Source organism: Podarcis muralis, chromosome 7 (assembly GCF_964188315.1).
Source record: "Podarcis muralis chromosome 7, rPodMur119.hap1.1, whole genome shotgun sequence".
Taxonomy (NCBI): domain Eukaryota; kingdom Metazoa; phylum Chordata; class Lepidosauria; order Squamata; family Lacertidae; genus Podarcis; species Podarcis muralis.
This window is the reverse complement of record NC_135661.1, coordinates 20,862,657-20,875,225: the sequence shown is the minus strand read 5'-3', so window position 1 is coordinate 20,875,225 and position 12,569 is coordinate 20,862,657. Positions and strand designations below refer to the sequence as shown.

The window sequence follows — 12,569 nt, the reverse complement described above, 5'->3', positions numbered from 1 at the left end:
TGCCGATCAGTGTCGACAAGACTGAGCCAGACGAGCCAATGGTACACAACACGTGCTGACTGTAAGGCAACTTCCTGTGTCCCTGTATTCCTGAGAATACAGGAGGAAATTTTCCGAGGCAGGGAGGTCACCCGGCATCTTTGAGGGCAGCAGGAGAAGTGGCCGAATCACCCGAAAGATGAGGACGATGAAGACATTGCAAGGAGGTTTCCTCAGAATTTGGAATTATTTCCTCGTTTCCTCCTCCCTCTATCGCAGCCGACAAACGGACGCCTTTGCGCGAGATTCCGCATGAATCCAAGAGCTTCCCAAGTTGAGCAAGCTTCTCCGCGTCCTCCGACTGGCTGGTCTGGTCTGGTCTTCTTCCCAGCCGGCTGCGTCTCTCCAAGAAGCTCCAGCCCTTTCGAGCCGTGACTCAACCTCTCAATCTGCATAACAAGGCTGGACAGCTCCCAGGCGCTCTTATCTGTGGGTATAAAAGAAAACTCTCAGGATCCTGCCTTCACATTTTACCAGCTCCTCCGCGCTGCGCTCCACGCCGCTCCACCCGGCTCCCAATCCAAGAGAAGAGCGGGGGCAACCAAGGTACCGATCGCTTTCTTGCGGCTGCTAATGTGTGTGCCTTGTGTGTGGCTCTGCCCTGGCATTAGTGCCTGAAACCAGCTCATAATTGCTATATTTAGAGCAAGTAGGCTAATGGTAGTGTAACTCGGCTTCTTATGATTACATTTGACTGTCTCTGTGTGTTTTGCTGGACGGGTTTCTACAGTTGAGTACAGTTTGGTGAGCATCTACAGCATGCAAGCGGAGGGGTGGACAATGAGGTGGTAGAAAGGACTGTAACACTTCAGGTGGTGCCTGAACTCCTTTTCAATGTCACCCCCCCCCCCTTATTTTTAAAACATGCACGCAAAAAAGGGGGAAAAGTCCTTGTGCAAAGAGAACTAGTGCCTCAAGTTTCTCCCAACCAGCCCTTTCTCCTGCGGTGCTGGTTTTTCCAATTCATGGACAATTCCTTTGATCCAGGGAAAGAATTTGGAATTGTGATTCTTCTACCCACCACTGGTCCTGCCTGCTGCCGTGTTCTACCACAGGTGTACCGTGGAAAATGAGCCAAAGGATCACAAACACTCTGCTGTGATTTCCATGTTCCATCTATTTTGGCCCCATGGGAGGCTCAAGCAATTTCCAGGAATCTGTACACAGAGGAGACCCATTTTTTTTACATATGCAGAAAGGGGCCAGTTGCGATGGTGCATTTTTCTAAAAAATTATAAGCTATGTGACTTTGATGATCTTTTTACACTGCCTTTAGTCTTCTACCTATGGTCTTATTTTTTTGTTGTTGTTGTTGGTTATAGTCTAGTAATGATTTGCTGTCGTTGTTGAGAGCGAATATCTGCTTAATTATTATCAGCTGATATTTTGAGAGTTAATTTTATTGTGTGATATTCTATTTGAAATGGATTCCTGAATATTACTTTATTTGGCATAAGCCACTTATTTTAAATGACTTTTATTGTGACATACTTTTGTTGGATCGGAATGTTTTAATGGATGTGCAGCCTTTGCTGTATACTTTGTTGTTTCTACGGCATGTAAACTGCCTTGCGTATATAGCAATATGTGAAGGCGGTATCCCAGTTAAAAGTGAAATGAAATGAAAATGGGATAGAGTGGGTATCAAAGAGGGCAAATGACTAGAGGTGAATCAGTCATTCGCTTCTGGTGACTGTCAGCTGTTGGCTTTAGTTAGTTGTTTTGGAGCTCACCTGTACCTGGATGAGATGCTGACTGAGCTGTCCTCCTTTTTATAGCTTAAAATGTTGGATTTTCACAAAGTGAGCAAATAGTGGTAACGACTAGCTTTTGGAAGTGGGAAGCTAATAGCTTCTGGGCTGCCATCCTATGCTCTCCTACCCAGGTGTAAGCCCCAACTCAGTGCATAGGATTGCACTGTCAGATGTATTGCTGGCCCAGAGATGAGAAATAGACACTTGGACCTCACTTGTCCTTTAATATGAAAGCTGTAGTTGCCTTCAAACATAGTTGTGATGCTCAGTGTTGTCAACTGAAACCAACAGCAGTTCTGAGAGAGAGAGAGAGAGAGAGAGAGAGAGAGAGAGAGAGAGAGAGAGAGAGATCTGCTTCCACAGCTCAGCTCCATGAGAACCTTTGAAGTTGGGGTGTTCTGCATTCAACACCAGAGTCGCAGCTTCTTGCAAAATATCCCTAATGCTTGAAGGTGGGAGCCGGAAAGGAGATGGGCCCATCACTCTCTAGATCCCAAGTCACAGAAACTGGGGTGTTTATCCCAGCAGAGGGACTGCACGCTGACTTTGGCTGGACCGGTGGGCAGATTGCGTATCATGATGGCTGAACCAATTGCGTATCATGATGGCTGAACCAATTGACTCATTTTATTTATTTATTGCATTTGTACCCCCACCTCCTTTTCCAAGGAGCTCAAGGTGGCATAAAGGGGTCTCCTTTTCCTCACTAAATCTCCACCACAACAGCCCTGTGATACAAGTCAGGCTGAGAGGCAGCGACTGGCCTGAGGTCACATCCAGTGAGCTTCGTGGCTGAGTGGGGAACTGGAGTAGTAGTAATAATAATAATAATAATAATAATAATAATAATAATAATAATAATTTATTATTTATACCCTGCCCATCTGGCTGGGTTTCCCCAGCCACTCTGGGCGGCTTTCAACAAAGTATTAAAATACAGTAGTCTGTTAAACATTAAAAGTTTCCCTAAACAGGGCTGCCTTCAGATGTCTTCCAAAAGTTTGGTAACAGATAGGTAGCCGTGTTGGTCTGCCATAGTCAAAACAAAAAAAAATCCTTCCAGTAGCACCTTAAAGACCAACTAAGTTAGTTCTTGGTATGAGCTTTCGTGTGCATGCACACTTCTTCAGATACACTGAAACAGAAGTTGCCAGATCCTTCTATATAGTGAGAAGGTGGGGAGGGGTATTACTCAGAAGGGTGGTGGGAATGGGTGATTGGCAGATAGCTGTGATGAGCCTGTTGACGACTCTTAACGACTGCAATAGGTCTTACAGGAAAAAGCAAGGGGTGAGAGGGTGAAAAATGGCTTTGTCATGTATAATGAGATAAGAATCCAATGTCTTTGTTCAGACCAGGTCTCTCCATGGTTTTAAGTTTGGCAATGAGTTTGGTAGTTATTTTTCTCTTTGACATCTGGTGGGAGGGCGTTCCACAGGGCGGGTGCCACTACCGAGAAGGCCCTCTTTCTGGTTCCCTGTAACTTGGCTTCTCGCAGTGAGGGAACCGCCAGAAGGCCCTCGGCACTGGACCTCAGTGTCCAGGTAGAATGATGGGGGTGGAGACGCTCCTTCAGGTATACGTTCCTTCAGGTCCTAGTCTACCACTCTAACACTACACCACACTGGCATTCAGTGTTGGGAAGTAAGGAAGCTGGCTTGTACCAGTTCAGACTTAGTATCATAGAATCATAGTAGAATTGGAAAGGCAAACCCCTTGCAATGCAGGAACAAACTTTGTCTATGTAGCCTTAGATTATCTGCTGTGACCAGGAGTGACTCCCTGGGGTTCTTGAGCTAAGAGAGGCTTTTGTTACCTGAACTTCGGACCATCTCCATGTGCTTTAGCACTGAGCTGCAGTTGCTCCCAAGTTCCTGGTCATCTGCCTGCTGCCCCCAGGCAAACCACCATCCTTGTGCTACAAGTCCCCACCCACCCACTGTTGCAATGTAGAGATAACAATAATGGGATTTTTACGAGGCTTACCTACTGGTGCTTGAGGCAATGGTGTGGGACACTGGAAAGGCAAGGCGCTGCTGCTAAATATTGATACAATTGTTAGGGATTAGTATTACTGGTGTGCATATAAGGCGATCGGTTGGGATGTGCAATGCCTCAAAGTAGATTGATACATCTGTCAACAGGGGTGGCTAGATCTCTTAATTCATTTCTCGTTTCTCCAGTCAGCTGGTTACATTTCTGCCTCAGTTTGCGTGTGCATGCACACACACACACACACACACACATAAATCCAACTAAGTTCTACTTAGAGTAGAAATTAATGAACCTAAGTTGGTCATGGTCATTAATTTTGATGGTTCTGCTTTGAGCAGAACTAACCTTGACTGCAGCACTGATCAGCATTTTACTGTGTACTTGTCTCTGTATGCAATTTTGCCTAATATGCACATTTTTGCAAACTGGTCTCCCCTCATAAAGTGCATTTTTGTATGTCATTTTTACTAATAAGTGGATTTTTAGGCAGGCTTTCCTCTAATACTTTCCATTTTTAAAAAATCCTTGGGGAAAATGTTGCAGAACTCAGAGAAGTGCACTTTTCAAAGGATATCTGTAGTTCAGTGTGTGTGCTGCTTTGGGAAGTGCAAACTTGAGTTCTCCTCCATCCTTATCCATGGATGGGCACATATGTTCCAGAAAGAGAGAGAGAGATTTGAGTATGCACAAAGAAGGGTTTGCAAACAGTGAAGCAGTTAGTTGATTTTGGACTGTAGACATGGGGATTATTTCACTTAGCATCAACATGGAATAAGCCACACCCTGCTGCTCTGAGAACCCTGCTCATTCTGCTGGCCTGGGGCCCCAGACCTCTACCCCAAAGTCTTGTCCTACGGACCGGTGCCACTGTTTGCAAAGAAGGAGAAGAAGAATTTTCTTTATACAAGAGCATATGTTTCTGTAGCAGAGTGTTCCCTTCTGCCTCATGAGGACTAGCCACTTGCTCACAAAATGGCTCATTGGATGGTTTTCCTTGCCGCAGCTGACATTTCTGTTTTCGTCCTTGCTAATTGCATCCTCTGATCTCTCAATCTCTCTCTCTCTCTCTCTCTGCACGTAGCTGCTATGCAGTTGATCATCCAGAAAAGTTTTGCTGAGCAAGATGTTAGGGAATCTGCAAGGGGAGGTAATTAAAGCAGAGATTCTCAGCACTTCACCAGGGAGCAAGTGCCATTGCACTGAGTGAGACTCACTTCTGAGTAAACACGCTTACTGTGCCTCTGCACACGTCTTCCTATTCCAAACAACGATGGCATAATGCGTACGTTTGCAAGCTGAATTCCTCTGGGTTTCCTTCACTCATCCTTTGCTCATCCTTTGCAAATGTACGGTAACTTCACATAAATCAAAGTCACATGGAAAGATTTGGCAGTCCTAGAAACGCTTCCCTAGGAGTGAATTGGATTGAGCTCAGTAGGATTTGATTCTGAGAACACCTTGCTGCCCAGGTACTCAGGCTGAATTCATGCAATATTTTCTGCAAAAAATGTAGTGTCTTTGAATCCACCTGGATTTATAGCAACCCCCTTCCCACAGCTTGCAAAGAACAGAATCTGGTACCTTTGCATCAAACAACAAATCCTTTGCTTGAGAGAACCTGTCCTCTTGGCACCAAATGCTTTAGAAGATAAGTGGCAAAGGGAATTTTCTACTCTGGATTTAATGGTCTAACTATAGGGGGTGAAGGCTCTATTAGATCCCTTAGGCTGCAATCCCAACCCCACTTAGCTGGGGATGAAAATCAGGGGAAGAAAGGTGTGTTCAAGTCACATTTTAATGCAAAGCTACCACATCTGCATTCCCCAAACTAATCAGCAAACCAAAGCACGGCTATTAACCCATCTCAGTTTTTACAATGCCCTCCCCATACCAAAGAATGCATGGGAAAAAACCAAAGGCAAGGAAAGGAAAGAAATGCGTATGTCAGAGAAAATCACAAAGATGGAGCTGAATTGCTTGGGGGGGGGGGGGAGTGCATACAAGTAAAATTGTGTTCAGAAAGGGATACCTTAAGGGGGAAAGGGAGAAAATGCATACAATTAAAAAAAAAAATCATGAACATGTGCAGATATAAGGGGAACTGAATTTAAGAGTGAGGAAAACCCATAGATTTGTCTGCATTCCAGCCTGAGTGTAAGTCCTCTGGAATTCAACAGGACCTGCTTCTGAGCAGATGTAGTTAGGCCTGTATTGTTAATGTAGTGAGACAACCTTGTTGGAATGGGTTCCTCTCCACCTCCTCTTGCTGAGAAAGGCCACTGACATCTGCCACAAAGTCTTCTTCATGCCATTGAGTGCAGATGAGGTAGGAAATTATTGAATTCATCTGAAGGATTGGTGAATCTGTCCATTTCATTTTCTCTTTGATTCCTGCATTGCAGGGTGTTGGACTAGACAGAGTTCCTTCCAACCCCACAATTCTGTTCTACAATTCTTTCCATGTCTCTTTTCCCCTCAACCTTCAATTTCATTCTCCACAATTCCTGCGAATTGCGAATACCTCATGAAAATTCACCAGCCTCTTAGTGTGAATTTCTCCCCCTGTCCCGTTTTCGGTAGGCAATATCACCAAACGTACACACACGTCTGCAAAGCAGTTACCCCCCCCATTGCACTTTTGTACATTGTTTTCACCAATACAGTGGTACCTCGGGTTAAGAACTTAATTCGTTCTGGAGGTCCGTTCTTAACCTGAAACTGTTCTTAACCTGAGGCACCACTTTAGCTAATGGGGCCTCCGCTGCCGCTGCACTGCCACTGTGCAATTTCTGTTCTCATCCTGAAGCAAAGTTCTTAACCCGAGGTATTATTTCTGGGTTAGCGGAGTCTGTAACCTGAAGCGTCTGTAACCCAAGGTATAACTGTATATCTATTTGTACGTACACTTGACCCCAGTATATGCGTTTTTGTGCACAGCAACTACCTGGAGAACTGCCCTGCAAAACTGGGAGAAGTATAGATTCCAAAGGGCAGCTGAATCATCGAATTGTAGAGTCGGAAGGGACCCCGAGGGGCATCTAGTCCAACCCCCTGCAATGGAGGGATCTCAACCCAAGCCCACCACTGGCATGTGGCCTTGGAAGGTTGCCCAGAAGGAAATGCAGACCTTGGGCCAAAGAATACCCAAGATTGAAAGCACTGCTCTAGGAGATAGGCTTGTAGCAGATTGGTGGTGATTCAGCCACACAAACACACACCACTTTTCAGATAATGACTTCTGAGTGCATCCATGCACATAGTTAAACCATGGGACTCACTGCCACAGGAGGCAGTAATGATGTACGGTAATGGCGACCAACTTCAATAGCTTTAAACGAGGATGAGACAAATTCATGGAGGAGAAGGCTATCAAAGGTGGCACCTGGTTGACCACTGAGAGAGCAGGATGCTGGAGTAGAGGGGCCATTGGCCTGATCCTGCCAGGATCTCCTTATGTTCTTAGTGCAGGTTTCTAACCGCACATTAAATTCAACGAGGTTTGTTTTGCTCGCCAGAAACGTGCGATGCCGGGTTTTATTGCGGCCTGTTTCGGCATGTTTCGGCTCTTGTTTCAATTAGAACATATTGGTTATAAGGCTTTTGTTACAGTTTCGGGAAAATCGGTCCGTTCATTGGGCGTCCTTGCACTCCCACGGTTATATTGGATGGTTTTACGATTCTGCCATGCAGGCTCTCCTGGGTACATTTTTGCAGAAGAGGAAGATACGAGCAATAAAAAGATGACAATTGTTAACCAAACTGGCTAGTGAAAAATGTGGGCTAGTAACTCCGGGAACTTTGAGAGCAACTTCCAATAAGACACCAGGGAGGTGCAGAGTGGAAGATTCACTTATGAAGCCCTGCTGGCGTTTGCCAACCAGAATGGAAAGTGGTGGTGGGTTTGGTTTTTTTTACTTTCTTTCTTTCTATTGCTGCGCCAGCTTCAGGCTGGTGCAGCTGAGGGCCCAGAGGATGATGGGGGTTTTTGAATCTGTCTCCACCAATGGGAGAACTGCCCAGAATCCACCAGCTCTGACTTCACACCTTCACACCGCTTCTGCCATGGCGGAGGTTCACCAGAGCTCTGCTTTGTGGCTGAAGGCAGCAGAAAGGCGAGTTGGCCCTTAGCTTTGGGGTTTAGGACCGGGTTGAGATCTATGCGCATGCACGGAGACCAGTGCTGGATTTACGTATAAGCTAAACAAGCTATAGCTTTTAGGGCCCCACTCTCTTGGGCCCGCCCCCAAAAAAAAAATCTAAAGGGGAAAAAAACCCTGGATGTACATTTCCAAAATATAAGTTAGAGCTTAATAATTATTTCACTATTAATATACTTCTTCTTAATTGTATTTCACTATTAATATGCTTCTTAACTGTATTTCAGTTCAACAATTACTTTGATAAAATACATATTTTGTTATGTGCAAATGGCTTTAGATACCTACTAGGTCCATAAATTACCATATAGCGTATATTCAACACACAAAAACAGCGACAATTCATTGTTGACAAATGACAGCTGAACATATAAAGGGCCCCATTACCTTCAATAGTTTAGGGCAGGCATAGGCAAATTCCGGCCCACCAGATGTTTGGGACTACAATTCCCATCATCCCTAGCTAACAGGACCAGTGGCCAGGGATGATGGGAATTGTAGTCCCAAACATCTGGGGGCCTGAGTTTGCCTAGGCATGGCTTAGGGCCTCATTAAACCTAAATCCAGTCCTTACTGAAACCCATGCACACACATTGAGATCCATGTGTGCTGGTTTCAAGGTGAATCAACTCAGGGCTTTAAATCTTGGAAGTGGGGACTGCAGTCAGAGGAATTCTGTTACCTGCACAAAGGAGTCCTCTTTAGATAGCCGTGTGCATTATTTCACTGCAAAATGTGATCATCCAGCCTTGCTGTGTCCAGGGGAACTTCCTACTCATGTGAGGACCCCGACATATGGCCCAAAGTCTGTCCCTGGCTGTGCCACTGCCTTCTCTGAGGCTGGTCTGCTTCCTGTTGGGAATATTCCAGCTCTAGATTCCTTGCACTGGGCTAGATCTGAGGCATTAAGACCCCTTTCCAACTTTACATTTCCAGAAAATTGGAACCATCCCTGGTAGATAAGGACAGCCGCAGGGCGTGTGTTGTATCAGGAGAACACACACCTATTTGCCGAAGCACTTTTTGCTGATTTCATCATAACCTGCGATGACTGGATATGGAAAGGAGATTCCAGGCTTGATTCACAGTGATTTTGGTGATGCGGCATGTGGGATGCTATGCCGATTGAGCAACGGCCTATCCCGCCACAACTAAACATGCTAGCATGACCGGTGAACTTTGCATGTTATTGCCACAGAGAAGAGTGAAGCATTGGGGTTTTCCCTGACGTAGACATCTGTGTGACTTGGAAGCTTGCATCACTTAGGCTGTGTACACATTATACATGTAAAACACATTCAACACATTCAACACCCCCATAAAGAATCGTGAGGACTGTAGTTTCCCCACATGGGGTTATGATTTCCAGCACCCTTAATGAACTACAGATCCCAGGATTTTCTTTTGGCAGGTGATTTAAATCTACGGTATGTTGTGCACACAGCCTTATAGTAATTTCTTTGTTCCTTTGAATTCAGGCTCAACTGGGAGTCTAAGCAAGGGCCAAATGGAGAGAAGCATAATCTAAGAAATGGAAATGCCTTTGGCAGCAAAACTCTTGAATTCATGGGAAATAAAACAGGCAGGAAATGGATGGTTAATAGGATGGAGGGAGGAATCCAAGAGATCATCACTGGTGTACTAGGAAAGTTATACATTAAATGCTGTATGGTTTTGAAACACTGTGAATTTTTTGAGAGCTTAAAATGTACTTTATGACATTGTCTGAATTGGCTTTGCTACAGCAGGGTGGTTTCCCCCCACACTCTCCTTTCTACCCTTCATCCATGCCAGCCCCTCTTTCAGTTTCTCATTCTCTGAGTCTTGTGTTCAAATCTCCAAAGCTCTGCAGTGATTATTTATTTATTTATCTTTAAAGTTGGCCTTTCTGTGCAAAATTCTTACACTGTAGCTGCTCTTCTAGCCTTTTCTGCTTCCCATACACATTACTACAAGCCATGTCCCATAAGATAAAGCATTTATGTACATCATCTTAATCACTATATGCATTTTTATGCACCAAATCCCCCTGAAATAAATACATAGATAGATATAATAGATGCTTTATTTAGTTGGAGAACCTCATTGCAAAGTCAGAGGCGCACATTTTAAAGTATTGTTCAAGTGTGAATGTGTTAAAGGTAAAAGGTAAAGGTACCCCTGCCCGTACGGGCCAGTCTTGCCAGACTCTAGGGTTGTGCGCTCATCTCACTCTATAGGCCGGGAGCCAGCGCTGTCCGCAGACACTTCCGGGTCACGTGGCCAGCGTGACAAGCTGCATCTGGCGAGCCAGCGCAGCACACGGAACGCCGTTTACCTTCCCGCTGGTAAGCGGTCCCTATTTATCTACTTGCACTTTGACGTGCTTTCGAACTGCTAGGTTGGCAGGCGCTGGGACCGAGCAACGGGAGCGCACCCCACCGCGGGGATTCGAACCGCCGACCATGCGATCGGCAAGTCCTAGGCGCTGAGGTTTTACCCACAGCGCCACCCGCGTCCCATAAATGTGTTAGGTTTGGATTAAAATACTAACTGCACCATTCTTATATCCTCCATCTCTCATGTCTACACTGTTGTTAAAGTGTTGCATTAAATAGCAAATGAATAGGACCCTTTGTTATTATTACTGGTTGTTGTTATTGTTGCTGCATGATATAGCGGAGATTGCAAAGGATCAGGCTGTAAGTTTGCTTTCCAGTCATATTTTGAGTGGCGTGACACTTGTTATACTATTGCAATGTCCCTTGATTAAGCAATAAGTTTGTTTCTCAGTTGCTAATTGCATGGAAGCAACTTGGTATAGCTGACTCCTTAGTAATGGGACACAGGAATCCTGTAGGTCCATCTGCACCTCGATTAAGTCTTGCAAAGCCCAAGAGCACGGCAATTAATATTAGTGATGTTTTAAAAATGAAAATGAGAAAAGAGTGCCGTGCTCAACTCTGGAGCATTTAATGTACTAGTGCTATGAGTGAAGTAGGAAAAGCTTTAATTGTTCTGAGAGCAAAATACGGTAACTCAGGCAAGCTTTGAAAGAAGCTGAGCTTCTCTCAAAGTTATCTCTGCAACCATAGGGACTAGAACCCTTTCCTGCCTAAAGGAAAGCTAGTCTTCTTCTCCAGACTCTAGAAAGAGCATTTTAAGAAAGAAGTAGAATTTTAGAGTTGGAAAGGACTACGAGGATCATCTCTTCCAAGCCCACATTTAGACCAGAGTCCATGGATGTGGCTTGTGTAGCTTAGCCGCAGAACATCTGTCTTGAATGCAGAAGGTCCCAGATTCAATCTCTGGTAGAGGCTGCAAAAGTTTCTCACTCTGAAACCTTAGAGAGCCACTGCCAGTCTGTGCAGACAGTACTGAGCTAGAGGGACCAATGGTCTGACTCGGTATAATTTCCTACCACCCTTCTCCCTTAGTCACAGCTCAGGGGTTTAGCTTCCTCCCTGCAAGCAGAAAGTCCCAGGTTTGGTCCTCAGCATTTCTAAGTAGCATTGGGAAAGAAGGCCCGTCTGAACCCTTGGGGAGCTGCTGCCAGCCAGTGTAGGCAATACTGAGCTCGATGCAGCAGGGATCTGACTCAGCATAAGGCACCTTCCCGCATTTCTCTGTGCAGAGTAAGAAACTGCTGTTCAACACCATTCAGACGCAACCAGCAGAGGGCACCATCTTGCAAGGCCCTGATTCCTCTCCAGAGCCAACACTTCTGCAATGGGTGTATCTTGAGTACATATTATTAAGTTCTTTAATTGATGTACACAGTACTAAAGAAAAGGCATATTAAAACAAATCTTCCATTATTTAAAACAAAACAGCGCATTCCTGGCTGCTGAAAAAAAGGTCAGGGTTGAATCCATGCCAGTACTACTCAGAGTAGGCTCATTGGAGTTGAGGGACGTGACTAAGGGTTTATCCACACTTAGCTTTTGCCTCGCTCTTTCCAGGCACAGGCCTGAGCTTTCAAGCTTGGTGCATTGTTGGGTTTCCCCCACCCACCCAGACCTGGAGCTTTCCCCACGAAAACCCACTTGGTCAGGGCAAATGTTGATTTGGGTTTTCACAAGAAAAGCTCCAGAGCAAATGAGAAAGGTGCTCAGAGTTAAAAGCACAGGTTGCCCCTGGAAGCAGCGGAGGTACTAGGTAAGTGTGGCTCCATTCATTTCCAACTAGAACTTAGTTGGATCCTGAGGGATGTCAGAATGCAAAATGCATATGTAAAGGGTTAATTTCAAGAGCTGTGGAACGGCCACACACTTTGTGGCAGTTATGGCAGTTGTGGCAGTTATGAACCGTCCAAACGGAGACTGCCGTCTGCTTCAGAGTCAGAGATAGTCTGTAACAGTTGAATCTATGTGAGATGTTTTAGCAGCTTAAGCTATCATCTATCTACCTGCACTATACGTTCAATTTGCAACTGCAGGCGCACAAAATAAAAGTTATCTTGTCATTTTAAAATTTAAAAGAGAGTGTAACTTTTATAGGAAGGGGAAGGGAACTAAGAAAAGGGTCAAACAACCCACAAATCTGGAGTTTAATTCCCACAGATAACAACCCTGGGTTGCCAGCCACAATACAGTGGTGCCCCGCAAGACGAATGCCTCGCAAGACGAAAAACCCGCTAGACGAA

General features: G+C 45.1%; 1 protein-coding gene across 1 annotated transcript in view; it reads left to right on the top strand.

Moving 5' to 3' along the window:
- Positions 1 to 255: 255 nt before the first annotated feature.
- The window catches only part of SCNN1D (sodium channel epithelial 1 subunit delta), a 31,457-nt gene continuing 19,143 nt past the window's right edge, over positions 256 to 12,569 (top strand). Inside the window, exon 1 of the mRNA XM_077931355.1 lies at positions 256 to 585. The gene's annotated coding sequence lies outside the window, so the exon portion shown is untranslated. The remainder of the gene's footprint in view (positions 586 to 12,569) is intronic.